This window comes from Amblyomma americanum, chromosome 6 (assembly GCF_052857255.1).
Source record: "Amblyomma americanum isolate KBUSLIRL-KWMA chromosome 6, ASM5285725v1, whole genome shotgun sequence".
In the NCBI taxonomy this organism is placed as follows: domain Eukaryota; kingdom Metazoa; phylum Arthropoda; class Arachnida; order Ixodida; family Ixodidae; genus Amblyomma; species Amblyomma americanum.
In genome coordinates, this window is record NC_135502.1 from 155,357,938 (window position 1) to 155,385,584 (window position 27,647).

Below are 27,647 nucleotides of genomic sequence, written 5' to 3' on the forward strand. Positions count from 1 at the left end.
TATATGCCTTGAACATGAACCCGATATTATGGTAATCACAGAGACATGGCTACATAAAGATATTAGAGACTGAAGTTGCTCCCCCAAACTACTCCATAGTACGAAAAGACCGTGAAAGGAGGGGTGGCGGTGTTGCAATACTGGTTAAGAGTAATATAGTATTCTCAGTCATAGAAGGGTTTGATGATTTAGAAACTGCATGGATTAAAACCAGACTGAATGGTCGTACTGTCTTAGTGGGTGCTTTCTACAGAGCTCCCAATTCAACCATAGACGTGCTTGATAACCTAAATAGGTTACTGGACCTAAATGTACACTTTGGTGACAATATTATGCTGACAAGTGATTTTAATTTGCCAGGAAGTGATTGGGTGTCGCTTTCTCCCGGCAGAGTTGATACAGCTAGCAGTGAACATCTGATCGAACTCGCCTATTGCTATGGTTTGACTCAGATTGTTGAAAAGAGTACGAGAGTATGTACGACGTCATCCTCGATACTAGACTTTGTCTTTTTGTCATCTGGTCAACTAGAGTTTTTGCTGAGTTGTGATGTTGAAAAAGGATTGTCTGACCATAAAATGGCGATAATGTCGCTCAATATGACTCACGAAATATGTCACAAATCTTGCATAAAGACTGTTTTGAATTTTGCGGCTGCCGATAATGTCGGATTACTGGACTACCTTGAAATCTCGTTTGATGAATTCATGTGTTTATATCAAGACGGACTTGGCACAGATAAGTTGTGGGATTTTTTTGCAAACATGACAGCGAAAGCAATTTAGATTTTCATTCCTAAAACCACGATCATAACAAAAAGGAAGCATCCTTGGATTAATAGACATTATTAACGAAAAACGACAGCTCAAAAGGAAACGAAAAAGATGATCACAATACCCAAGCCCTGAATTAAAAACCTCCATATGTCGTATGAGCCAAGAGTTAAAGCGACTCATCAAAGAAAGTAAAAATACCTTTTACAGTCAGACTCTCACCAGATTTCTTACTGAAGCGCGCAGTAAGTTCTGGCGATATAAAAATGGCGGCGGTAAACCTCACCATTCTAATGAAGAAGTGAGCCCCCAGAGGGCTGAAAGTTTTAATTCGTTTTTTGCATCTGTTTTCACTGAAGATGACGGCGAATCACCGTTTTTTGAGCCTCCAGGTTGCCCTCCTATACCCGATTCAGAAATAAGTGAAGAAGGAGTTCTGAAACTCCTTTTGAATATCAACACTAAAAAGAACTCAGGACCGGACGGTATCCCGAATGAATTCTTATATAGATATGCAGAGTGGAATTCTAAATTTCTTACCAAAATTTTTCAATCGTCTATCGACAGTAGTTGTGTTCCCATTGGCTGGAAATGTGCGAAAATAGTGCCTGTGCATAAAAATGGTCCCTCTTCTAACGTTGAAAATTATAGACCCATTTCCCTCATTAGCACGTGTTCCAAGTTACTCGAACATATTATGTACGCTCACTTATCAACTTTTCTTGAGAGTAACAATCACCTATTTGTAAACCAGCATGGCTTACGCAAGGGGCTTTCTACCATCACACAACTCACGGAAACTGTACATGATCTTTCCAATCAATCATTTCCCGCATGCAAACAGACATCGTATATTTGGACTTTGCAAAGGCGTTTTATAAGGTTTCGCACCCTAAGCTATTACTAAAAATCAGTGCTATATTTAAAAATGAAACTATAACTAAGTGGTTCAGGTCATATCTTTCGTCTAGAGTACAGTAAGTTCTGGTTCAAGAGTATAAATCCAACATCATGCCAGTCGATTCCGGTGTTCCCCAGGGCAGCGTTCTGGGCCCTCTCTTGTTTTTGATCTTCATCAACGACTTGCCTGTTGGTTTGAGCGTTCCAGTTAGACTGTATGCAGATGACTGCATTGTTTATAAACAAATTAATACTCCAGAAGATCAGGCAGAACTCAATCAAAACTTGCAGAAAATACATGAATGGTGTAAGGTGTGGCAGATGGCATTAAATTCAAACAAAACAGATTTTATGACCATTACAAGAACGAAAACTGTCCTTGATTACAGTTACAGCATTAATGGTAGATTACTAACTAGAGTAAGTAACTTTAAATACCTCGGAGTAACACTCACATCTGACTTACGCTGGAATTCACACATAGATAATGTATGTACTAAGGCTTCCAGGGCACTCTGGAGCTTGAGACGCAATATGTGCAGTGCAACTCCTGAAATAAAAAGTCTGGTTTTCAAAAGCCTAGTTAGGCCTATCCTCGAATATGCAAAAGTTGTCTGGGACCCGTACACTGCTTCCAACTGTTCTAAGCTGGAAAGAATCCAGCGTCTCGGTGCAAGGTTTATATTTAATAGGTATCGTTATTCTGATTCTCCAACTTCTTTGTGTAAATCTGCTGATTTGCAAACACTTGACATTAACACCAAATGCGACCGACTCAAGTTTCTTTTCCAGATCGCTAACCACTACTTGAAAATCGATCAAACAAAATACTTTGAAATTAAAACAGGGAAACATCACGCCATCGTCACAGTTTGTACATCCCAATGCCGCCTGTCAGAAATGATTGCTTTAAATTTAGTTTTTTCCCGAGAGCCATTAAGGAAATGAATATGTTACCAAACTCCGTTGTCACGTAACAATCACTTAGCGAATTTTTAGATAAACTGCACAATGTTTTATGTTCTGCTTGATTTCTATGACAATGTTTTTGTTTTGTTCAAGTGGCAAACATAATTATGTATGAAATTTAGTGTTGATCTCAGTGTTTGTTTAATGTGTTCTTTTTCTGTTTCAAGATTGATATCCACTCCTGTAATAGCCCGCCCAGGGCTGACAGTATGAATAAATGAAAATGAAATGAAATGAAATGTACTCTCTAGTGTCACATAAGGTTTAATGACAGAACTTGTCTCTAATTTTTCTTTGCACTTCAGTTTTGTTTCTATTTATATTTTGTATTTCTTAGCATGAACACCACAGGCCATGCACTCCTGTATTATTTTGTATAAAGAAACAGTGGCAAGTCAAGTATATCTGCGTGTTGGCCCCTCGTTGAACACTATTCTAAGGTACTAAGTTGTTTGCCTTGGACTATATCAATAGCTCATGCGCTTCTAGCTGAAAAAATAATGTTTCGTTCAATTTTGACTACAAGAACTTTGCTAACTAGGCAGCATGTTGAGGACAAGTTAGATTTACTACAGGTCAACCGGCATTAGTGCCTTGCTCGACAAGGGTATGGGCAAGAACTGCAATTAGAAAATTGCTCTTACCAGTCACTGCGAAGCCACCGCGGTGGCTGAGTGGTTATGGCACTCGGCTGCTGGCCTGAAAGACGCGAATTCAATCCCGGCCGCGGCGGTCAAATTTCGATGAAGGCGAAATTTTTGAGGCCTGTGGACTGTGCGGTGTCAGAGCACTCTAAAGAACCCCAGGTGGTCGAAACTTCTGGAGCCATTCATTACGGTGTCTCTCAGCCACAGTCGCTTTGGGACGTTAAATCCATATAAACCAAACCAGTCACCGCGTGTTGATTTAAACACTGGCAGTGCTCCTACTATTTTTATTTTCAGTATTTGCTACCACACATACTAATGTGCGATTTTCAGGGATGAAGTCAATTTGTTTCAATAATTGTGCAGTTAAAGTTGCATGTTCTAAAATTCGAAGCAAGCAGTTGCCTTTTGTACTTCACACTACTATCAGAACTCACCACTATTGCATGACACCATCAACGTCAAGGTGCAAGTCTTGTGTTGGTAATAAACGAAATGATTTCTTACTTTCTTGCTTCAACTGGCGTTAACGTATACTGCTGTGTTTGCTGTGAAGCGTACAAATACATTTATTATCATATTACTGGCTGCAAATATGGCTAAGAATTTTTATATGCGTGTTCTTTTTCTATTAGGTGTATCTAAATTCAAGGTAGAGAAGGCAGTGTATTACACCGTGAAGGGAATCCCAAAGGATGCAGTATTTCAGAAGAGAACTGCCATTCCCATCTGGTCAACAGAAGCTGTTGTACTATGCAGTTCCAGTGGCAGGTGCTCAGGAGGTGACAGCGGAAGGCAAGGAAAAGGTTCTCCACAAGGCTAAGCATAGAGGGCTGGGATAGTCGGTTCTGTGAAGAATTATGAGACATCATTCCAGCGCCCAAAAATATGTCCGGTGTCCGTGGTGTCTATCCTCTTCGTTCGAGTATTTTTGTGCGCTGGAGTGTGAAAAATGGATGAACTGAGAGGTAATTGCTAGCTGTAGCTGGATTTATCTCAGGGGCATATACTCACTCCATCAGTGTATGTGAGAATTACGACTCAGGTTTGTTAGGGGTTTATAATATGAAAGCACCAAACAAAGGATAATGCCAAACATACAAGACGTGATCAAATAATTGTAGATGTTGTCTTCATGTGAAAGTTTATTTACAGGAGGTTGATTGATGGTTTCAGTTAGCTCGTGTGAGGATAAAAGCAGCTTAAAAGCCTAGGCTCTATGTGCAGTGCGGCAGTGCATGATCAGAGAAATTACTCATAATGAACAACTTTTATTGAATATGTACTTCTCATGCCATGGAAACAGAAGACGGACGGTACTTAGCAGTCATTTGCCCTGAAGCTTGGTTTTTAGGTACTGAGGCCTAAGTGATGCTGACTCAGTATAGGCATTCGTGGGTGCCGCCACATTTGCCATCGTCCATGAACCCTCAGGTTGCCTCTACTTAACAACGAAAATTTGTATGTTATAACTTGTAGCCATCGGTGAAAGCATTTTGCATGGAAATAAGCTTGAATTGAATGCTAGCTGGCCTATTGTTTAACTGTCAGATGCCATGATGGAAGTGACTGTTAGAGTCCATCATGTAGCCCATAATGAGCCCCTGTTTGCCATTACCTTCTCTGCTCTCTTGTCTAGCTGTTATGCATACAGTTTTACAAATCACATTCTAACTTCGGCTACTTCAGTTTACACGTAAAAAGATTTTGGCTACTTTTTACTCAAGCATAGGTGTGCTTGAGCACTCTTTCGCTAGCTTTGCTGCATGCTTTGCAAAAATAGTTTGTAACATTGAATATGACAAAGCATATCTTAGCCACTTTTTTCACACTTAGCAGGAACGGCCCGGTGGGGCCTGTAGAGATGGCTCGAAGCGGTTGCAATGTTTTGTTGCATACATGTTGGGAGGAATCATGCGACTTGTGAGTTATGTATATGTGTGGCAGTAAACATTGCTACTTTGGAAAAGGCACTATAGTGGGCAATGCACAGTACGCAGATTCTAGTGTGGGTTTTGTATGTGTGCAAGTGCCTGCAGGTACTCTGCAGTCAACTGCACCAGAAGCTCAGGATGTGTATAGCAAGCTATACCTAAAGAAAACTCATGTGCGCTCAGGCAGCTTTGGTTTTACTACATTCAGCAGCAAAAATAATCTGGCAGCTTTTTTTTGCACCTCTGTTGGGGTTTTACCAATGTTAGAGTTCATCGCATCTTGTTTAAGGTTTCCTTTCGAATCATTAACATTCCACCCTTGTCATTTTGTATGTGGCATTCAGCTGAAAATAAATTTCAGCAGTCGGCTTTTTATGCTTTGCTGCCACTTTTTTGGAAGAAATGAAGAGGAATGGCCTTCTAAGTAGATGCAGCCAGTCATGCAGTGCTTTACAGTTCTGCACCCTGTGCGCATAGAAAGTCTCAATAAATGGATTTTGTCACCCTGAAATATACTCGCATCTGATATTTTTTTTAGTCGAACTACATCTTATCTCCTTTTTGTGCCCATCTTTATGGGCATCTTGTAATCATTTCTGTAATTCCTTGATTTCTCCTATTTTTTGTTTTCTGCAGTAGTAGAATTTCTATCTCAATTTATTTCTCTAGGCTACCAAGTATTAGTATCTCTGAGCCTCGTAATGAATCAAATTACCGGAGATGCTAGAGTGCTGTTGTCTCAGAAAGCCTGACTGTGTTAGAAGGACTGTCATGCTCAATATCAGCTGCAATGCCAAATATTATAGGAATTCAGATTATGATGCAGGCGTACCCAACTGTGTTGTAAATATATGCAGTTAGCTATGAATACAAAAGAAAAACACAACGCAATAATTCACATTTTCATTCACACAGCATGATGATGAACAGGGGCAAGGGAGGAGGCATCTCAGTGTTTACGGTGTCTTCCCCCTTGTCTGTGTTCATCGTACTGTGTGAATGAAAGTGTGAAATACTTGCTCATCCAGACACTGATTTCAAGCAAATTAATGCAAGTGGGGTGCTTTATGTGAGGAGCATTGATTTACTATAAAGCAGAAGACAGTTGATTTACTGCAGAGGCATTGCAAGTTGTATTGAATGTGTACTGTATGTTTGCACCACTGAGCTAAATTTAATAGCAGTATTTGCTGGTTGTCTTTGCACTGTGATTATTATAGTGTATTTCACACAAATTCGTGATTTTGTTCTGTTGTTCTTCAGGCATTGTGGCTACACAGCTGAAGTCAAGCTGCTATCAGGGAAATTCAACCTATTCAACTTTGTCAAGCTATGTTGCTAGGGCCCTCCATCTTGGCTATTCTGCAAATTTTGTCTACCAATGAAGCTAAGGATGCTTTTGTGCAAATGTAAGCATCTTTTCTTTGCGATACGTGCTTGCTCTTAGTCTTCGACAAGAACAGAAATGATCTGGTTATGTGCATGTTCCAGTGCACAATCATGTGAAAAATTATGATGCTGCGAGTGTGTGCCACACTATGCCTAACTGCGTGCAGGTGCCATCGGATGAAATGCTCGTGCCATCAAGGCCGGCGCAGCGAGATTTATGGATGTTAGTGCACCTGACTCAACATCAAGAGTGCTTGCCGTTTTGCACCATTTGGCATGCATTCGCTGGGATCTCTCAATTTTTCTCACGATAGTATGTCCAAACTCACAGCATCTCAATCAAGACATTCTACGGTATACCAACCGCACCAAATCGAATGGTACACCGACCACACCAGGAAACACTAAACCAAAGCACACCAGGGCCGGTATCAGACAACCGGGTCACAGCACAGAAAACCAGACCAGGACACAATAAAGCACACCACACTACGCCACATCAGGACCCGTGTCTGAAAATCCTGGCCTGTTCGGAGCACCAGACACGGTCACACCAGAACCCATGTCTAAAAAAGAAAGTTTGGTGTAAACACCAGAAACGGGCTGGTGTTTTTTTTCGACTGGGTATGCGGCATTTCTTTCAATTGTGCCTATGAACTGCTGGAAACGTATTGATTCCTTTTAATATAATTTTGATGCATAGTGTTTTGTTCAGCTGTAGTTTAATTTGAGCCCTCCACAATTGGTGAGTCCACATCAGATTAAGTTGGGACTTCGAAATTGCCTCATGTTGCATATCGATTTGTAGACATGAAAGCTGCATTTTGTACAAGTGTATTTCAAAGAGGATTTGCTGTGTATAATATCTAGCCTACTACAAGAAATTAGCACAAGCATTAGCCTTGCTGTTCATAGTGGCAGCTGGCGGTAACGTTCTTACATTACTCATTTAGCTCCAGACTACAATTTTGCCATGGTCCAAGGTGGCCTTAAAGTAATTATTTCACTTCTTCCCTCTTATCTTATTGTTTGGAAAGCGTATTCCATTGAGTCGTGCATAAAAGCAAGTTAATATGATGATGCAAAGTAAGGCGTTTAGAAGACAGCAGAGAATTCGGTTATTATTAAGCTGAGTCACACCACTATGATCATAGGTCTCTGTGAGTCCTCTGTATTATCCGGTTCTACATCCTTCTGATTTTCTGTTGACTTGCACATGGTTCCTCGAAGAGGGAGTTTTATGAATGGTTCAGTGTATGGTTTTCATGGCATAGTTCACTTTGTATAATCTGTATAATCTATTTCAGATCAAAAAGCTAGCACTCATTGGGAGTGAGCCAGCTAATGAGGCTACAAAACTTATTATGAAGACTAGTGAAGACTCATGTGGCCCTTATGTACACATTGAAGGGGCGGGGCGAAAAAGAAGCATTTGAGAACCTACGGCTGTACAGCGCAATTTTTGGTGAGTATATGTGAATCTTCTGAATGTTATAGACACATTGTGATGAAACCATCTAAATGCAGAAACAAGCTACTTTCAATCTACCTGGTGTGGTTTTCAGCATTTCCGTTATCAATTACTGAATAGGCAGCCAAATTTATAGGACTATAGGTACCAAATTTTTGCTTGTGCGTTTTCTTCTTTCAAAACATGCGTTAGACATTCTATACATGTATGACCACTAAATAATTTATTACTTAATTTCATGGTGGTTCAAAAGCGCAAACACACATGGACCAAGAGACGAGACACACAAACCAGCATTGATCTTACAACTGATTTTTTTATTAGGAAGAAGCACTTCACATATATACACACGGAAAAACAGCGCACATGTGCGATGTCAACAAGACTCCTACTGCTAGTAAAAGGTAAAAACCGCTTTAAAAGCTTGTGTGTATCTGCAGAACCGCTACCCACTATGTAGCATATTGATTTCTCGTAGCAATAATGTAACAGATGGCGTACTCACGCACCCATTACGTTTTCTGATAATATGAAACGCCTCAGCTACTTCTCTAGTGCGCTGGTCAGAATTAGCGAACAAGACATCAGTATGGTAAAAAAATGCCGTACATTTGCACGTGAAACAATGCTTAGCTAGGTAAGTTTCTTTCTTGAAGAATTAGCGTGCTCCATTCCATGAGCCGCACGTTAACGCAGTGGCCAATCTGGAATATGTAGGTAAGGCCACAGGACAGGCATTTGATACACTACGCCAGTCTTACAGGGAACATATCTATTTTCATGATTTATGTTGCAAGCATTTCTTCTGCGCCCTTCATGCTTTCTTTGAACTGCCGCCCCCACTCTTTCTAGCTTGTTAGGTGCAGGGTACAGAACCTTTACCCTATGCTTGCTCCCCACTCTTTTTAATCCGGTGCGACCGCATGTGACATATGGCATAACCACTACCTTTCTTCTCCCTTCTTCCGAACCTTTTTCCAGCCCCGAGGTACTTGTAGACGGTTTTCAGCTCATGGGGGACTGTCTGCACTCGATACGAGAACTGAGTCCCGGAAACCAGCCTCCCTACATCTGTCTATTTGGACTAAGAGACTGAGCATCATTTTATAAGATTTCTTTACTGCCATGCCTAAGCATCCCGTAACGATGCCACTTTTTACAAGCTTTGAATGAAAGTTCCTGTAATTCAAAAGGGGCTTTTCACTTCTAGGGGAATACTGCCAACAGATATGGTTGGGTTCGAAAGAGAATTTTAAATTCGAAAAAGAATTTTTGAACTTCAACCCCGACCCATTACGTGCAAAAACATCAAGAACATTTGACACAAATTCGGGATTCACTGACCTAGCCAGCACGAGGTAATCGTCCACATAACAGAAATACGTATGCAATAACCGGCTACATCAGTCTCAGCTTTCATATCAACCCGGCTTAGATAAATGTTATTGAGAATGGGAGCTACCTTGGCACCTATGCACACACCCGATTTTTGCATATAAGGTCGACCATCCCACACAACAAGCGTGTTACTCAGGTAGTAAGATAATAGTTCCAGAAAGGAACCTGTTGTGATTCCACACTAATTTTGGAGCACGTATTCATTGTTGTCCTCTGTAATACATTGCTGAACATACTGGATTAGTTAAAAGTGTGGAACAGAATAAAACAAATCAACCACATCTATGCTTAAACCATCACATAGTGCCAGGCTCTCATTTCGGTGGAAATCAGCTACTGCCTCAAAATTAGGTACAAGAAACGGATCCTTTGCGCGAAGTGACGACGAATGTTTCCAAAGATAGGAAGACACAACCAACTGCCAAGAATTGGTCTCAGAGACGATTGCGAGGAAAGGAAAGTTAGGCTTGTGCGTCTTAACACTAAAGAAAATTTCTAGCACCGATGTTCAAAGGAGATGATGACTTAACTTCGGAAGTTTTAAGTATGGAGGTAGAGCAAAGAAAGTGAAGGAAGCTGAACAATCGGTGCTAGAAATTTTCTTTAGTGCTAAGATGCACAAGCCTAAATTTCCTTTCCGGGCTAGCGTAACTGAGCACAATTCTTGGCAGTTGTTTGCGTCTACCTATCTTTGCAAACATTTGTCGTCACTTCGCGTAAAGGATCCGTTTCTCGTACCTAATTCTGAGGCAGTAGCGGATTTCCTCCGAAATGAGAGCCGGGCACTATGTGATGAGAGCGATGAATGCGTGTTCCAAAATGAGTGTGGAATCACATTCGGATCTTTTCTTTAACTGTTATATTACTACCTGAGTAACACGTTTGTTGAGTGGGATGGTAGTCTTTATAGGCAAAAATCGGGTGTGTGCATAGGTGCCAAGGTAGCTCCCATTCTCAGTAACATTTATCTAAGCAGGGTTCATATGAAAGTTGAGACTGATCTAGCCGGTTATTGCATATGCATTTTCTGTTATGTGGATGATTACCTGGTGCTGGCTAGGTCCTTGAATCCCGAATTTGTGTCAAATGTTCATAGTTTTGCACATAATTGGTCGGGGCTGAGGTTCACACATGAAGTTCCTCAAGAGAGAGTCTTGCAATTCCTTGATTTAAAATTCTCTTTCGAACCCAACCATGTCTGTTGGCAGTATTCCCCTAGAAGTGAAAAGCCCCTTTTGAATTACAGGCCCTTTCATTCAAAGGTTGCAAAAAGTGGCATCGTTACGGGATGCTTAGGCACGGCAGTAAAGAAATCTTATCATAAAATGATGCCCTGTCTCTTAGCCCAAATAGACAGATGTAGGGAAGCTGGTTTCTGGGACTCAGTTCTAGTTTCGAGTGCAGCCAAAGTCCTCCGTGAGCTGAAATCGTCTGCAAGTACCTCGGGGCTGGAAAAGGGTTCGTAAGAAGGGAGAAGAAAGGTAGTGGGTTATGCCATATGTCCACGCGCTGTCGCACCGGAATAAAAAGAGTGGGAAGCAAGCATGGGGTAAAGGTTCTATTCCCTGCACCTAACAAGCTAGAGAGTGGGGGCGGTAGTTCAAAGAAAGCATGAAGGGCGCAAAAGAAATGCTTGCAACATAAATCATGAAAATAGATATGTTCGCTGTAAGACTGGCGTAGCGTATCAAATCCCTCAGTCCTGTGGCCTTACCTACATAAATCAAATGGGCCGCTGCGTTAACGTGCGGCTCATGGAGCACGCTAATTCTTTAGGAAAGAAACTAACCTAGCTAAGCATTGTTTCACGTGCAAATGTACACCATTTTTTTGACGATACTGATGTCTTGTTCGCTAATTGTGACCAGCGCACTAGAGAAGTAGCTAAGGCGTTTCATATTATCAGAAAAAGTAACGGGTGCGTAAGTATGCCATCTGTTACATTATCGCTTAGAGAAATCAATATGCTACTTAGTGGGTAGTGGTTCTGCAGATATATTCACGTGCTTTTAAAGCAGTTTTTTCTTGTACTAGCACTAGGAGTCTTGTTGACACTGCGCATGTGCGCTGTTTTTCGTGTATGTATATATGACATGCTTCTTCCTAATAAAAAATCTGCAGTAAGTTCAGCGCTGGTTTGTGTCTCTCGTCTCTTACATGGTCCGTAGGTGTTTGCGCTTTTGAACCACCACTATGCATCAACACCAACTAGCGCAATGTGCAGTATTTCTGCAATTTAATTTCTTCCTGACGCTGTTTCGGTTTCATCAGTCGAATGATGACTGTGACGTATAGTTGGTGTTTAATTCACATGAGGTACAAAAAATCGGTTATATTATTGCTGACAGGTCATTTTGTGCCATTGCAGGTCTTGGAAGAGGCTGGATTAAATGTCGTAGTCAATTAAAGCTACATATCAGCGATTGTATTAGTTTTTCTAGTTGCATAATGTGACCAAAACATCAACTTCACGACAGTCGGCGTTCGGTCGATGAAACCAAAACAGCATGAGAGAAGAAATTCGATTATAAATTATTTAGCATGGTTGTAGGCAAGTACTACCTGGTAATCTATGTATTTTATTATCTAACGCATCATTGACAGAAGAAAACACGCAATAAATTTAGGTGTCTATAGTCCTTTATTAGCTCATGCACCTTTCGGGTATTCTTATTATGGATATTTACGTTTATTATGGTTACGCATATTAACAGCCAACGAAATATGCTGATATTTCAAGCATTCCAGATTGTAGCATTGCATACGGCTATGAAGCATTTCCTGAAAGATGTGACTGTAATACTTTTGAAAGTGATTTTTATCTACCATACTGAATATCAGTTTACATCTGCTATGCTGCGCAGAATCCCAACAGCCACCATGGAAGGCAACAACAGAGTGGCTGCGTTCGTGCTGGGTGCGACTGGGATGGCGGTCGGAAAGTTCGGACGAAGGAGGCGGACCCTTCACCCCAGTAATTGGGGCTTTGTATGCAAGAATGCCCAAAATGTCTTGCAAAAACAAGTAAATAAATAAGAAGCATCCTTACTTGCATTGTAATTTCAGTAGTAACATGTACACAAAAATACTGATGATGTGAAGAAAGCCTCTCTGGGTTGGCAAGCTGGGCCTTAAGTTTAATTGGGTCGGTAGGCCCAAAGGCATAGAGCTATTGGTTCTATATGGGTTACCTTTGTTGACTTCCCGCAAGTTATCTCCTAAGAAGCCCACTGGGACCGGAACGGCTAGAACACAGGGGCCCAGTGCGGGCTAGCCCACGGGTGCCCAGTACGGGCTAGCCCACGGGTGCCCGACACGGGCCAACCCACAGAGGCCCGGCACGGGCCAGCCCACGCAGGACCGGCACGGGCCTGCCCAAGGGGATCCAGCGCGGAGCCTTGTGGGGCTATGCAGTAGGCCCACTGGGCAGCCCTTGAGGGTCCCCCCCGATGCCGAGTAGCAAATCCCGCACATATCACACGTCGGGCCCCTATGGGCAGCCCGTGCCGGGCCCACAAGGGCCCGCCGTTCACAGCCCCATTTGTGCTACTGGGGTAAGTATCTGGAATAGGGAGTTTCTAAACAGAGAGTTTTTGTAACTTGGAGTTTCTCCACCATAGAGTTTCTCCAAAATAGTCTCTCTAACAGTAAGTTTTTGGAATGGAGAGTTTCGCCAACATGAAGTTTATCCAACATGCAGTTTCTCCAACAGGAACAATATCAAACTTGCAGTTTCTCTGAACGGAAGATTCTCCATAATGAAGTTTCTCCAACACGAAGTTTCTCCGACAGGGAGTTTCTCCGACAGGAAGTGTCTTCAACAGGGGGTTTCGGCAACATGAAGTTCCTCCAGCATGGTGTTTCTCCAACATGAAGTTTCAACAAACATAGAGTTTGAGAAGCAGTAAGTTCCAGGAACGTGGCGTTTCTCTACCAGGAAGTTACTGCAACATATATTTTTCCAGCATAATGTTCCTCTTACGGGGAGCTTCTCTAACCTGGAGTTTCTCCAAAATATAGTTGCTCCAACGTGGAGTTTATCCAACAGGGCGTTTCTTCACGAGAGATTCCCCAGCATGGAATTTGTGAGCAGGGAGTTTCTTGAACAGCGAGATTCTCTGACAGGGAGTTCCTCCTGGAGGAAGTTTCTCCAACAGGGAGTTTCTATACCATGGAATATGTCCAACATGCCGTTCATCCAAGATGGAGTTTCTCCAACATAGAGTTTATCCGAAATGGAATTTGTGCAGCATGGTATTTCTCAACAGTTTCTTCAACAGTTAGTTTCTCAAACATAAAGTGTCCCTAACAGTTAGTTTCTCCAAGAAGTTTCTCCAACAAAGATATGCTCCAACATGGAGTTTCTTGAACAAGGGGTTTCCCAACAGGGAGTTTCTCTAAGAGGGAGTTTCTCGAAGAGGGAGTTTGTGCAGCAGAGAGTTTCTCTACCATGGAATATCTCGAACATTCAGTTTCTCCAACATGGAATTTCTCCAACATGGAGTTTATCCAACAAGGACTTCCCCAGCATTGAGTCTATAAACAGGGAGATTATTCAACAGGGAGTTTCTCTGACATGGTGTTTATCCAGCATTGGGTTTCTCCAACATGACGTTGATCTAACAGAAGTTTCTCTAACAGGGAGTTTCTCCAACAGGGAGCTTCTCCAACATGGAGTTTCTCCAATACAGTTTCTCCATAGTGGAGTGCATCCAACAGAGAGTTTCCCCAACAGCGGGATTCAGTACATGAAGTGTCCCTAACATGAAGTTTCTCCTACATGTAGTTTCTCCAACAACTCCAGAATGCAGGTTTCTACAACAAGCGGTTTCTCCAACAGGGAGTCTCTCTAACATGGAATTTCTCTAACGGAGAGTTTCTCCAACAGGGCATTCCTCTAACATGGTGTATCTCCAACACAGTTTTCCAATATAGAGTTTTTCAACATGGAGATTGTCCAACAGAGTTTCTCCAACGAGGAGCTTCACCGACAGGGAGTTTGTTCAACAGGCAGTTTCTCCAAAAGGAGTTTTCTCCAGCAGGGAATTTCTGCAGCATGGAGTTTCTCCAACACAGACTTTCTTCAAAATAGATTTTCGCTTTTAGGGAGTTTTGCCAGCAGGAAGTTCCTCCAAAAGAGAGTTTCTTCAAAATAAAGTTTCTCCGACAGGGAGCTAGAACTGCGAGTTTCTCCAACAGGCAGTTTCTCCAACAGGGAGTTTCTCTACAGAGACTTTATCGAACCGAGAGTTTCTCAAACTGGGGTTTCTGCGAAATGGACTTTCTCCACCATATGCTTTCCAACATGGAGCTTCTCAAACATAGTTTCTCTGAAAGAGAGTTTCTCCAGCACAAAGTTTCTGAAACATGAAGTTGCTCCAACCGCGAGTTTCACTAACAATGAGTTTCTGTAACAGGGAGATTCCCCAACAGGAATTTTTGTCTAACATAGATTTCCAACGTTGAGTTTATCCTACAGGAAGTTTCTCTAAAATGGAGTTAGTCCAAGCAGGAGTTTCTCCAACATGGAGTTTGTCCAATAGGGAGTTTGTCGAGCAGTAAGCTTCTCCAACAGGGAGTTTCTCCAACAGGCATTTTCTACAACATGAAGTTTCTCTAACAGAGAGTTACTCTAACATGGATCTTCTCCAACAAGGATTCGCTACAAAATAGAGTTTTCGACAGAGAGTTCCTCGAACACATTTCTTGCAACATCGAGTTTCTTCAGCATGGAATTTCTCCAACAGGGAGCTTCTCAACCAGGAAGTATCTCTAACCCGAATTTTCTCCCACAGGGCGTTTCTGTAACATGGAGTTCCTCCAACCAGGAGTTCCTCCAACAGGAAGTTTCTCAACAGAGAATTTCTCGAACATGCAGTTTCTCCAACAGGGAGTTTGTCCAACTGGGGCTTTCTGCGACATGAAGTATCTCCAGCATGAAGTTTCTCTAACAGGGAACTTCTCCAACATAAAATTTCTCCAAAAGAGAGTTTCTCCAACGCGGAGTTTATCCAACAAGCAATTTCTCTAGTGAGAGATCCTCCAACTTGGAGATTCTCCAGCATGGAGTTTGTCCAGCATGAAGTTTCTCAACAAGAATTTATTCATGAGGGAGTTTCTCAAACATGAAGTGTATCTAACATGGTGTTTCTCCAACAGGAAGATTCTCAAACGTGTAGGTTTCTAGCATAGAGTTTCTCCAGGATGGATTTTATCAACAGGGAGTTTCCTTCAACGGGGAGTTTCTCCAACATGGTGTCTTCAAACAAGGAGTTTCTCCAAGAGGGCGTTCCGCCAATGGGAAGTTTCTCTAACAGGCAGTTTCTCTAACAGAGAGTAGCTCCAAAAGGAACTTTCTTTAACATAGAGTATCTCCAACAGAAATTTTCTCAAGCATAGAATTTATTTAACAGGGAGCTTCTGCAACATGGAGTTTGTCCAACACAAGTTATCTCCTTGAGGGAGTTTCTCAACAAGGAGTGCCTGGAACACGGAGTTTTTCCACCATAAATTTGCTCCAACAGGAAGCTTATCAAACTTGCAGTTTATCTAAAATGAAGTTTCTCCAACATGGAGTTTCTTCAGCATAGAGTTTCTCGAACAGGAATTTCTCCAACATGAAGTTTCTCATACACGGAGATTCCGCAACATGGAGTATCTCCAAAAGAGAGTTTCTGCAACATGGAGTTTCTCCACCATGGAGTTTCTCCAACATAGAGTCTCTCCAACAGAGAGTTTCTCCAACGTGGAGTTTATCCAACATGTAGTTTCTCTAACGTGGTGTTTCTCCAATATGGAGATTCTCCAACAGGGAGTTTTTAGAACAGGAACATTCTTCAACATGGAGTTTTTCCAGCATGGAGTTTTGCCAGCATAGAGTTTCTCCAGTGTGGAGTTTTTCAACGGTGTTTCTTCAAGAGTGAGTTTCTCAAACATAAAATTTACCCACCAGGGATATCCTACAACATGGTTCTTCTCCAACAGGAAGTTTCTCCAAACGAGATTTTCTCCAACAGGGAGTTTTTCAACATGAAGTTTCTGCAACATAGTTTCACAAACATGGCGGTTCTCTAAACATAGTGTTTCTCCCAAGAGAGAATTTCTGCAACATGAAATTTATCCAACAGTGAGTTTCTTCATCATGTAGTTCCTCTAACAGCGAGATTCTCCAACACAAAATTTCTCCAACAGGAATTTTCCCCAACATTCAATTTATCCAACAGAGGATTTCTTCAACAGGAGGTTTCTCTAAGAGGGAGTTTCTCCATCAGGGAGTTTCCTCAGTAGGGTTTCTACAAAACGGAGTTTCTCCGCAGAGAGTTTCTTCAACATAGAGTTTCGGAAACATAGTTTCACCAATATAGCATTTCTCCAAATATTTAGTTTCTACAACAGGGACTTTCAAAAACATAGCATTTCTCCAAACATTGAGTTTCTGCAACAGGGAGTAACCAACCTGATATTTGTCCAACAGGGAGTTTCATCAACAAAGAGTGTTCCTACAACAGGGAGCTTCTCCAACATAACAATTATACAAAATGGGTTTTTTTCTACCGAGATTTTCTCCAACAGGGAGTTTCTCCAGTAGAGATGTGCTCCAACAGAGTTCCTCCAACAGAGAGTTTCTCTAACATGGAGTTTTTCTAAGAGAGAGTTTCTCCAATAGAGAGTTTTCCAATGGAGAGTTTCTCCAACTCGAACAGGAAGTTTCTCCAAGATAGTTTTTTCAACAGGAGTTTCTTCAACAAGGAGTTTCTCCAAAAGAGAGTTTCTCCAAAATGAAGTTCCTCCTGCAAGGAGCTTCATAAGGGTGTTTCTTCAACAGGAAGCTTCTCCAACAGAGAGTTTCTCAACACTGAATTTCTGCAAAATAGAGTTTCTCCAGTATGGAGTTTCTCCAAAAGGGAGTTTCTCCAACAGGAAGATTCTCTAACAGAGAGATTCTCCAACATGGTGCTTCTCCAACAGGGAGATTCTCCAACATGAAGTTCCTCAACCAGAGATTTTTTAACTTGGAGTGTCTACAGCATGGAGTTTCTCAACAGGGAGATTCTACAACCTGGAAATTCTCCAGCATGGATATTCTCCAAAAGGGAGTTTCTCCAACATGAAGTTTATCCAACGTAAATTTCCTCGAACAGAGAGTTTCACCAATATTGAGTTTGTTCAACAGGTAGTTCTCCACCATAGGGTTCTCCACCATGAAGTTTCTCTACAAAGGACTTTTATCAGGGGTTTCTTCCACAGGGAGTTTTTTAAACATGAAGTGTCCTCCCCCTAACAAGGAGATTTTGGAACATGGAGTTTCTCCAACAAGAATTTGTCCAACAAGAAATTTCTCCAACAGATTTCTCCAACAGGGACTTTCTCTAACATGAAGTTTCTCTAACAGGAATTTTCTCTAAGAGGAGATTTCTGGAACAGGGAGTTTCTCCAGCAGGTTTTTTTCTCCAACATGAATTTTTGCCTGCAGGGCGTTTCTCGTACATAATCTAAACTGGAGATTCTTTAACAAAGACTTTATCTAACAGGAAGTTTCTCCGACAGAGAGTTTCTATAACATGGAGTTTCTCCAACATAAAGTTTCTCAAAAATAGAGTTTCTCCAACAGAGAGTTTCTATAAAAAAGAATTTCTAGAACAATGAATTTCTCAAACAAGGAGTTTCTCTAACAGGGAGTTTCTACAACAGGAATTTTATCTAACGTGAAGTATCTCCAACATAGAGATTCTCCAACATGGAGTTTTTCGAAATGGGAGTTTCTCCAAAACGGAGTTTGTTTTTAATGGCGTTTCTCCAACCAGGAGATTCTCCATCAGAGTATGTCCAACTTTAAGTTTCTGTAAAAAGGATTCTCCAACAGGACGTTTCTGCAACTTGAAGTTTCTCCCCATCGGAGTTTCTCCAACATGGTGTTTCTGCAACATAGTTTCTAAAATAGGGCGTTTCTTCAAGGCGTTTCACCAACAGGAAGTTTCTCCAACAGAGAGTTTCCGCAACTTGGAGTTTCTCCGGCATGGAGTTTCTCTAACAGGACGCTTCTCAAACATAGACTTTCTACAAAAGGGAGATTCTCCTACGTGCAGTTTATCCAACAAGAAGTTTCTCCAGCAATGTTTTGCTCCAAATGTGGTTTTTCTAACATAGAGGTTCTCTAACACGGAGTTTATCTAACAGAGAGTTTCTCCAACAGGAATCTTATCCACCATGGAGTTTCATTACCTCGGAGTTTCTCCAACAGGGAGTGTCTCCAAAAAAAAAACATTCTCCAACATGCAGTTTCTCCAGCTTTGTGTTTTTCCGGCATGTAGTTTATAAACATGAAGATTCTTCATGGGTTGCTAAAAATGAAGTGTCTCTGACAGATAGTTTGTCCAACGTGATGTTTCTGCAACATGAAGTTTCTCCTAAATGCGGTTTCTCCAACCAGGAGTTTCTAAAGCAGGAAATTTGTCCAACATGGAGTTTGACCAAAACACAGAGTTTCTCCAATAGGAATTTTCCCCAGCAGGAAGTTTCTGAAACATGGAGTTTCTCAGACACGAAGTGTCCCTAAGAGGGAGTTTCTCCAACATAGAGTTTCTTCATAATGAGGTTTCTCTAAATATGAGATTCTTCAACAGGAATTTGTTCACCAGGGACCTTGTCCTACAGAGTTTCTCCGACAGTAATTGTCTCCAGCAGGGAGCTCTCGAAACATGAAGTTTCTCTAACAGGGACTCTCCAGAATGGGGTTTTTCTAAGAGGAAGTTTCTCAAACAAGGAGTTTCTCAACAGGGAGCCTCTGCAACATAGAGTTTCTCCACCATAAAATTTACCCAATATGGGGTTTCTTGAACAAGATTCTCCAACAGGGAGATTTTCCAACATGGATTTTCTCCAAGATAAATTTCTCCAACTGAGAGTTTCTCCAACTGGAGTTTCTCTAATAGGAAGTTTCTCGAACAGCAATTTTCTCGAACAGCGAGTTTCTCCAACATGGAGTTTCTGCAACATAGTAATCAACCTGCAGTTTCTTCAACATGAAGTTTCTCAACGGGAATTTTCACCAACATTGAGTTATTCCAATAGGAAGATTCTCTAACAGAGAGTTTCTCCCACAGGGAGTTTCTATACCATGGAGCATCTCCAACATGGTGTTTATTCGACATAAAATTCCTCCAACAGGGAGTTTCTCTAATAATAGGTTTGTTCAACAGGGAGTCTCTCTATCTGAAATATTCTTCAACATATAGTTTCCCAGCACGGAGTTTCTCTAGAAAGGAATTTTTCTTCAGGGAGTTTCTTCCACACGGAGTTTCTCAAACATGAAGTGTCCCCCCTAACCGGGAGATACTCGAACATGGAGTTTCGCAAACAAGGATTTCTCCAACATGGAGTTTCTCCAACATGGAGTTTCTCCAACATGGAGTTTCTCCAACAGATTTCTCCAACAGGGACTCTCTCTAACATGGAGTTTCTTTAACAGGAATTTTCTCTAAGAGGAGGTTTCTGGAGCAGGGAGTTTCTCGAACAGGTTGTTTCTCCAACACGAATTTTTCCAACAGGGTGTTTCTCCAACATAGTCTCCAACTTGGAATTTCTCCAACTTGGAGTTTTTCAACGAGGATTTTCTCCAACATGAGGTTTCTCCAACAGGAAGATTCTCCAACATAAAGTTGCTCCAAAAGAGTTTCTATAACAAAGGTTTTCTCGAACAAAGAGTTTCTCTAACAAGGAGTTTTTCTAACGAAGTTTTTCCAACAGCGAGTTTCTCTAAAATGGAGTTTATGTTTAAAGAAGTTTCTCCAACCAGGAGATTCTCCAACAGGGAGTTTGTCCAAAAGGAAGCATGTTCAACAGGGAGTGTCTCTAAAAGGACATTCTCGAACAGGAGGTTTCTGCAACATGAAGTTTCTCCCCCTCGGAGTTTCTCCAACATGGAGTTTCTCAAACATAGAGTTTCTACAAGAAGGAGTTTATCCAAGGAGTTTCGCCAACAGGAAGTTTCTTCATCAGGGAGCTTCTGCAACATGGAGTTTCTCCAACATGGAGTTTCTTCACCAGGAACCTTCTCAAACATAGACTTTCTACCATAGAGTTTCTCCAACATGGAGTTTATCCAACATGAAGTTTCTCCAACAGTGAGGTTCTCATCAGGGAGCTTCTGCAACATAGAGTTTCTCCACAATAGCGTTTCTCCAACATGGAGTGTCTCCAACAGAGAGATTCTCCAACAGGGAGATACTCCAACATGAATTTTCTCCAACAGAGATTTTTTCAACTTGGAGTTTCTCCAGCATGGAGCTGGTCAACAGGGAGTTTCTTCAACAGTGAGTTTTTCAAACATGAAGTGTCTCGTACAGGGAATTTCTCTAACATAGAGTTTCTCCAGTAAGGAGTTTCTCGAAAAGTAATTTCTCATCAGAGAGTTTCTCAAACAGGGACTTTCTCTAACATAGAGTTTCTCTAATAGGAATTTTATCTAAATGGAGGTGTCTGGAACAGGGAGTTTCTCCAACATAAATTTTTGCCAACAGGGCGTTTCTGCAACAGTCTCCAACCTAGAATTTCTCCAAATTTAATTGTTTCACGGGGATTTCCTCCAACATGAAGTTTCTCCAACAGGGAGATCCTCCAACATGGAGTTTCTCCAACAGAGACTTTCTCTAACCGAGAGTTTCTCCTACAGGAAGTTTCCATAACATAGAGTTACTCCTACATAATGTTTCTCAAGCACAGAGTTTCTCCAACAGAGAGTTACTATAACAGGGAGTTTCTCCAACAGGAATTTCCTCTAACGTGGAATATCTCCAATATAGAGTTTCTCCAACATGAAGATTTTCCAACAGGAATTTTCTCAAGAATAAAGTTTTTTAATGGATCTTCTCTAACCAGGAGTTTCTCCAACAGATTTTGTCCAACAGGAAGCTTGTTCAACAAGGAGTTTCTTCAATAGGAATTTTCTCCAGCAGGAAGTTTCTGAAACATGGAGTTTAACAAACACGAAGTGTCCCTAACAGGGAGTTTCTCCAACATGCAGTTTTTCCAAAATGTGGTTTCTCCAACCAAAAGTTTCTTCAATAGGGAGTTTGTTCAACATGGAGCTTGTTGAACAAAGAGTTTCTCCAACATGAAGTTTCTCCGACAAGGAGCTTCAACAGGGTGTTTCTCCAACAGGATGTTTCTCCAACAGGAAGTTTCTCAACAGGGAATTTTTGAAACATGGAGTTTCTCTGCCATGGAGTTTCTCCAATGTGGAATCTCTCCAATAGAGAGTTCCTCCAATGGAGAATTTCTCCAACTACCAAGACAGCCCCCACAGATTCGCCATCTGTGGGGTATCTCATCCTCAGGACCCGTACCCGGCCACTCCACTCATGGCCGCTACAGTATTTACCAAGAACGCGGAAACCGCGGATGAAGCTGCAATTGCAGCTGCTATCGCCTTTACGGACGCTACAACCATCGTTAGCGATTCCAAATATGCCATTGCGAGCTTTGCCAAAGGCCGCATCTCACTCAAGGCCAGAAATATCCTGGAAAATATTAAAGACACATCCCCCCTCCGAGACATTCACCTGGTATGGGTCCCGGCGCACGCCGGAAACCCCGGAAACGAGGCCGCCAACGCACAAGCTCGAGTTAAAGCCGGCCGAGCAGTAGACGGTCCGAACCCGGAGGCAACCGGTGAAGCGCTAACCTCCTATCACGACCACACCACCCATTTTAGACTCACACTTAGGCAGTTCCCGCCGCCGCACCCCTCCCTGTCAAGGGAGCAGCAGGTGGCGTGAAGAAGACTACAAACCGACTCTTTCCCCAACCCGAATGTGTACTCGCACATATTTATTACAACCTCCAGCCCTAACTGCCGCTTCTGCGGTGCAAGAGCTACTTTAGACCACATAATCTGGGACTGTAAAGCACATCCCCCACCCCCAGATCTCATGGCTGCTCCCTCACCTGACGCGTGGCTTTCAGTAAGGGTCAGCGATGACCGAGGCACTCAAGTCAAGGCTGTCGAATGGGCCTGTGCGGTACGAGACCTACATGGTCTGGACCTCACTTACTGACCACGAATCTACACTTTCTTTCAATAAAGTTTTTACTCACTCACTCACTCCAACATGGAGTTTCTGTAACAAGGAGCTTCTCCATTATAGTATTTCTCCAAAAAAAATTTACTCCAACAGGAGGATTCTCCAACAGATAGATTCTCTATCGTGGAGTCTTTCCAACATGGAGTTTCTCCAACGGAGATTCTCCAACATGAAGTTTATAAAACAGAGATTTTCTCGAACAAGGAGTTTCTCCAGCATGTAGTTTCTCAACAGAGGGTTTCTTCAACAGGGAGTTTCTCAAACATGAAGTGTCTCGTACAGGGAATTTCTCCAAGATGGTCTTTCTCCAACAGGGAGTTTCTCCAAAAGGCTTTGCTCCAACATGGAGTTTTACCAACAGGAAGTTTCTCCAACCTGGAATTTCTGCAGCGTGGAGTTCTTCAACAAGGAGTTTCTCTTACAGGGAGTTTCGCCAAATGGAGTCTCTCTAATAGAATGTTTCTCTAACTGGAAGTTTCTCGAACGGAGTTTCTCCAACAGAGAGATTCTACTACCTAAAATTCAACCTGCAGATTCTCCAATATGGAGTTTCTCAATGGTCATTTTCTCCAACAACGAGTTTTTTCAATAGAAAGATTATCTAGCAGGGAGTGTCTTCAACAGGGAGTTTCTATAACATGGAGTATCTCGAACATTGAGTTTCTCCAACATGGTGTTTATACAAAATGAAATTCCTTCAACAGAGAGTTTCTCCAATATTGAGTTTGTCCAACAGGAAGTTTCTCTAACAAGGAGATTCTCCTACATTGAGTTTATCCAGCATGGAGTTTTTCCAACAGGAAGATTCTTCAACAGGGAAATTCCCAAACATGAAGTGTCACATACAGGGAATTTCTCCAACATGGAGTTTCTCCAACATAAAGTTTTTCCAACAGGGAGGTTGTCCAAGATAAATGTTCTCCAACTGGGAATTTCTCCAACTGGAGTTTCACCAACAGGGAGTTTCTCCAACCTGCAATTTCTATACCATAGAGTTGCTCAACAAGGAGTTTCTCCAACAGTGAGCTTCTGCAACATAGAGTTTCTCTAACAGGGAGCTTCTCCAGCATGAATGATCTTCAAAATAGAATTTCTTCAACATATAGTTTCTCTAACAAGAAGTTTCTCCAACAGGAAGTTTCAGAACAGAAATTTTCTCCAACAGGGAGTTTCTATAACATGGAGTATATCCAACATTGAGTTTCTCCAACGTGGAATTTATTCAAAATGATATTCCTCCAAGTGGGAGTTTCTCCAATATGAATTTTGTCCAACAGGCAGTTTCTCCAACAGGGAGTTTCTCCAGCTTAGAATTTCTCCAGCATGAAATTTTTCAGCAGGGAGTTTCCTCAACAGGGAGTGTGAAACATGAAGTCTCCCTCCTAATAGGGAGATTCTCCAACATGGAGTTTCTCCAACAAGGATTTGTCCAACATGGAGTTTCTCCTACAGGGACTTTCTCTGACATGTAATTTCTCTAAGAGGAATTTTCTCTAAGAGCAGGTTCCTGGAAGAGGGAGTTTCTTCAACAGGTATTTTTTTCTCTAACGGGGCGCTTCTCCGACATAGTCTCTAACCTGAAGTTTGTCGAAATGGGAGTTTTTCATCGGGGATTTTCCCCAACATGAAGTTTCTTTAATAGGGAGATTCTCCAACATGGAGTTTTTCCAATAAAGACTTTCGCTAACAGGGAGTTTCTCCTACAGAGAGTTTCTCTAACAAAGATTTTCTCGAACAATTAGTTTCTCTACCAAGGAGATTCTCGAACAGGGCATTTCTGCAGGACAGATTTTCTCTAACACGTTGTATTTGCAACATGAAGTTTCCCTAACGTAGAGTTTTTACAACAGGGAGTTTCTCCAAAATGAAGTTTCTTTTCAAAAGAGTTTCTCAAACCAGGGGATTCTCCAACAGAGAGTTTGTCCAACATGAATTTGTGCAACAGGGAGTTTCTCTAATATGGACTTTCTCCAACAGGGGGTTTCTGCAAAATGAAGTTTCTCCACCTCGGAGTTTCTCCAACATAGAGTTTCTACCACAGGGCGTTTCTCCAAAGCGTTTCACCAGCAGATAGTTTCTCCAACAGGGAGTTTTTACAACACAGTTTTTCCAACATAGAGTTTCTTTAACAGGGAGCTTCTCAAACATAGACTTTCTACAAAAGGGAGTTTCTCCGACGTGGAGTTTATCCAACAAGGAGTTTGTCCAACAGGGAGTTTCTCCAACGTGGAGATTCTCTAACAGGAAGTTTCTAAAACAGGGAGATTCTCCAACATAGATTCTCCATCACGGAGTTTTGAGAGCATAGAGTTTATCCAGCTTGGAGTTTTTCATCAGGAAGATTCTTCATCAGTTAGTTTCTCAAACATGAAATTTGTCCAACAGGGAATTTCTCCAACACGAAGCTTCTCCAACAGGGATTTTCTCCAAAATAGACTTTCTCCAACAAGGAGCTTCTTCAACATGAAATTTATTCAACAGTGAGTTTATTCAGCATGAATCACCTCCAAAAGAGAGATTGTCCAACACGGAGTTTCTCCAACAGAGATTTATTCCAACATGAATTTTATCCAACAGGGATTTTCTTCAACAGAGAGTTTCTCCAACAAAGAGTTTCTCCAGCAGAGATTTTAGCAAAGCTGGAGTTTTTCCAACATATAGTTTCTCAACAGGGGGTTTCTCTAACATGGAGTTTTTCCAACAGTTTCTCCAACGTAGTTCCTGTAACAGGGTGTTCCTCTAACAAAGATTTTCTCAAACCTGGCGTTTCTAAACACTGTGTTTCTCCAACATAGTTTTCCAACATAAAGGTTTTTCAAAATGGAGGTTATCCAACATAGAGTTTCTCCAGCATGGAGTTTATCAACATGAAGTTTCTTCAGGGAGTCTCACAAATATAAAGTGTCCCTAACAGGAAGTTTCTTCAACGTGGAGTTTCTACAACCTAGAGTCTCACGAACATGGCGTTTCTCCAAACTTGGAGTTTCTCCTACAGAAAGTTTCTGCAACATGAAATTTATCCAACAGTGAGTTTCTTCAACATGGAGTTCCTCCAAGAGGGAGTTTCTCCAACATGAAGTTTCTCGAACAGACCTTTGCTCCAACATAGAGTTTCTCTAAAACAGAGTTTCTCCAACAAAGAGTTTCTCCAACAGAGAGTTTCTCTAAAATGGAGTTTTTCCAAAAGAGTTTCTCAAATGTAGTTTCTCGAACAGGGTGTTTGTTTAACAAGGAGTTTCTCAAATTTTGCTTCTCTAAACAGGCATTTTCCCAACAGAGTTTCCCCACCATGAAGCTTCTCCATCATGGAGGTTCTCCAACATGGAGTTTCTCTAGCATAGAGTTTCTCAACAGGAAGTTTTTCGAGTGGGAGTTTCTAAAACATCAAGTGTCCCTAACAGTTTTTCTCCAACATGGAGTTTCTCCTACAAGGATTTGCTCCAAATGAGGTTTCTCCAACAGAGAGGTCTCTAACAGGAAGTTTCTCTAAGTGGAAGTTTTTTCAACAGGGAGTTTTTCCACCATGGAGTTTCATTAACATGGAGTTTCTCCAACAGGGAGTTTCCTAAATGGAGATCAATCCAACATGAAGTTTAGCCAACAGAGAATTGCTCCAATATGAAGTTTCACCAACAGAGAGACTCTCCAAAAGGAAGGTTCTCCAACACGGACTTTCTCCAACAAGGTTCTCCAACAGGCAGATTCTCCAACATAAAGTTTCTCCAACATGATTTTTTCGAACCTGGAGTTTCTCCAGCATGGAGTTTCTCAACAGAAAGTTCCTTCAACAGGGAGTTTCTCGAACATGAAGGGTCTCGTACAGAGAAAATCTCCAGCATGGAGTTTCTCCGACATAGAGTTTTTCCTAACAGGGAGTTTCTCCAAGCTAAATTTTCTCCAACAGGGAGTTTCTCCAACTGTAATTTCACCAACAGGAAAATTCACCAACCTAGAATTTCTCAAACCAAGTGGTTCTTCAAGAGAGAGTTTGTTCAACATAGAGTTTGTCCAACAGAGAGTTTCTCTAACAGGAATTTTCTCCAGCAGGGAGTTTTTGAAGTATGAAGTTTGCCAACAGGGACCTTTTCGAAAATGTAGTTTCTCCTACATGAAATTTCTTTAAAAGAGATTTCTCCAACATAAAGTTTCTCCAACAATCATCTTCAACAGGGTGTCTCTCCAACAGGAAGTTTCTCCAACAGTTAATTTCGCAACAGGGAGTTTCTGCAACATAGAGCTTCTCCACCATGGAGTTTCTCCAATATGGAGTCTCTCCAACAGAGAGTTTCTCCAATGGAGAGTTTCTGCAACATGGAGTTTTTTGCAACATGAAGTTTCTCCAACAGGAAGCTTATCAATCTTGCAGTTTCTCTGAAAGGTTGTTTCTCCAGCATGGTGTTTCTCCAACACAAATTTTCTCCGACAGAGAGTTTCTCAAACATTAGGTTTATCAAACAAAGAATTTCACCAATATGGAGTTTCTGCAACAGGGAGATTCTCCAACATGAAGTTTCTGCAACAGAGAATTTTTCGAATTTTGAGTTTCTCCAGCATGGAGTTTCTCAACAGAAAGTTTCTTGAACAGGGAGGTTCTCAAATATGAATTGTCTCGTACAAGTTATTTCTCCAACAGGGAGTTTCTCCAAGATGAATTTTCTCCAACATGGAGTTTCTCCAACCTCAAATTTTTCCACAATGGAGTTGCTCAACAAGGAGTTTCTCCAACTGGGAGTTTCTCTAACATGGAATTTCTCTAACAAGAAGTTTCTCCAACAGGAAGTATCAGAACAGGGAGTTTCTCCAACAGAGATTTTCTAGAACATAAGGAATTTCTACAACCTGTAGTTTTTCGAATATGAAGTTTCTCAACGGGAATTTTCTCCAACATGGAAATTTTTCAATCGAAAGATTCTCTAACAGGGAGTTTCTTCAACAAGGAGTTTTTATAACAGGACGCATCTCCAACAATGAGTTTCACCATCATGAAGTTTATCAATTATAAAATTCCTCCAACAGATCTGTCTCTAATATGGAGTTTTTCCAGCAAGGATTTTCTCCAACAGAGATTCTTCAACATAGAGTTT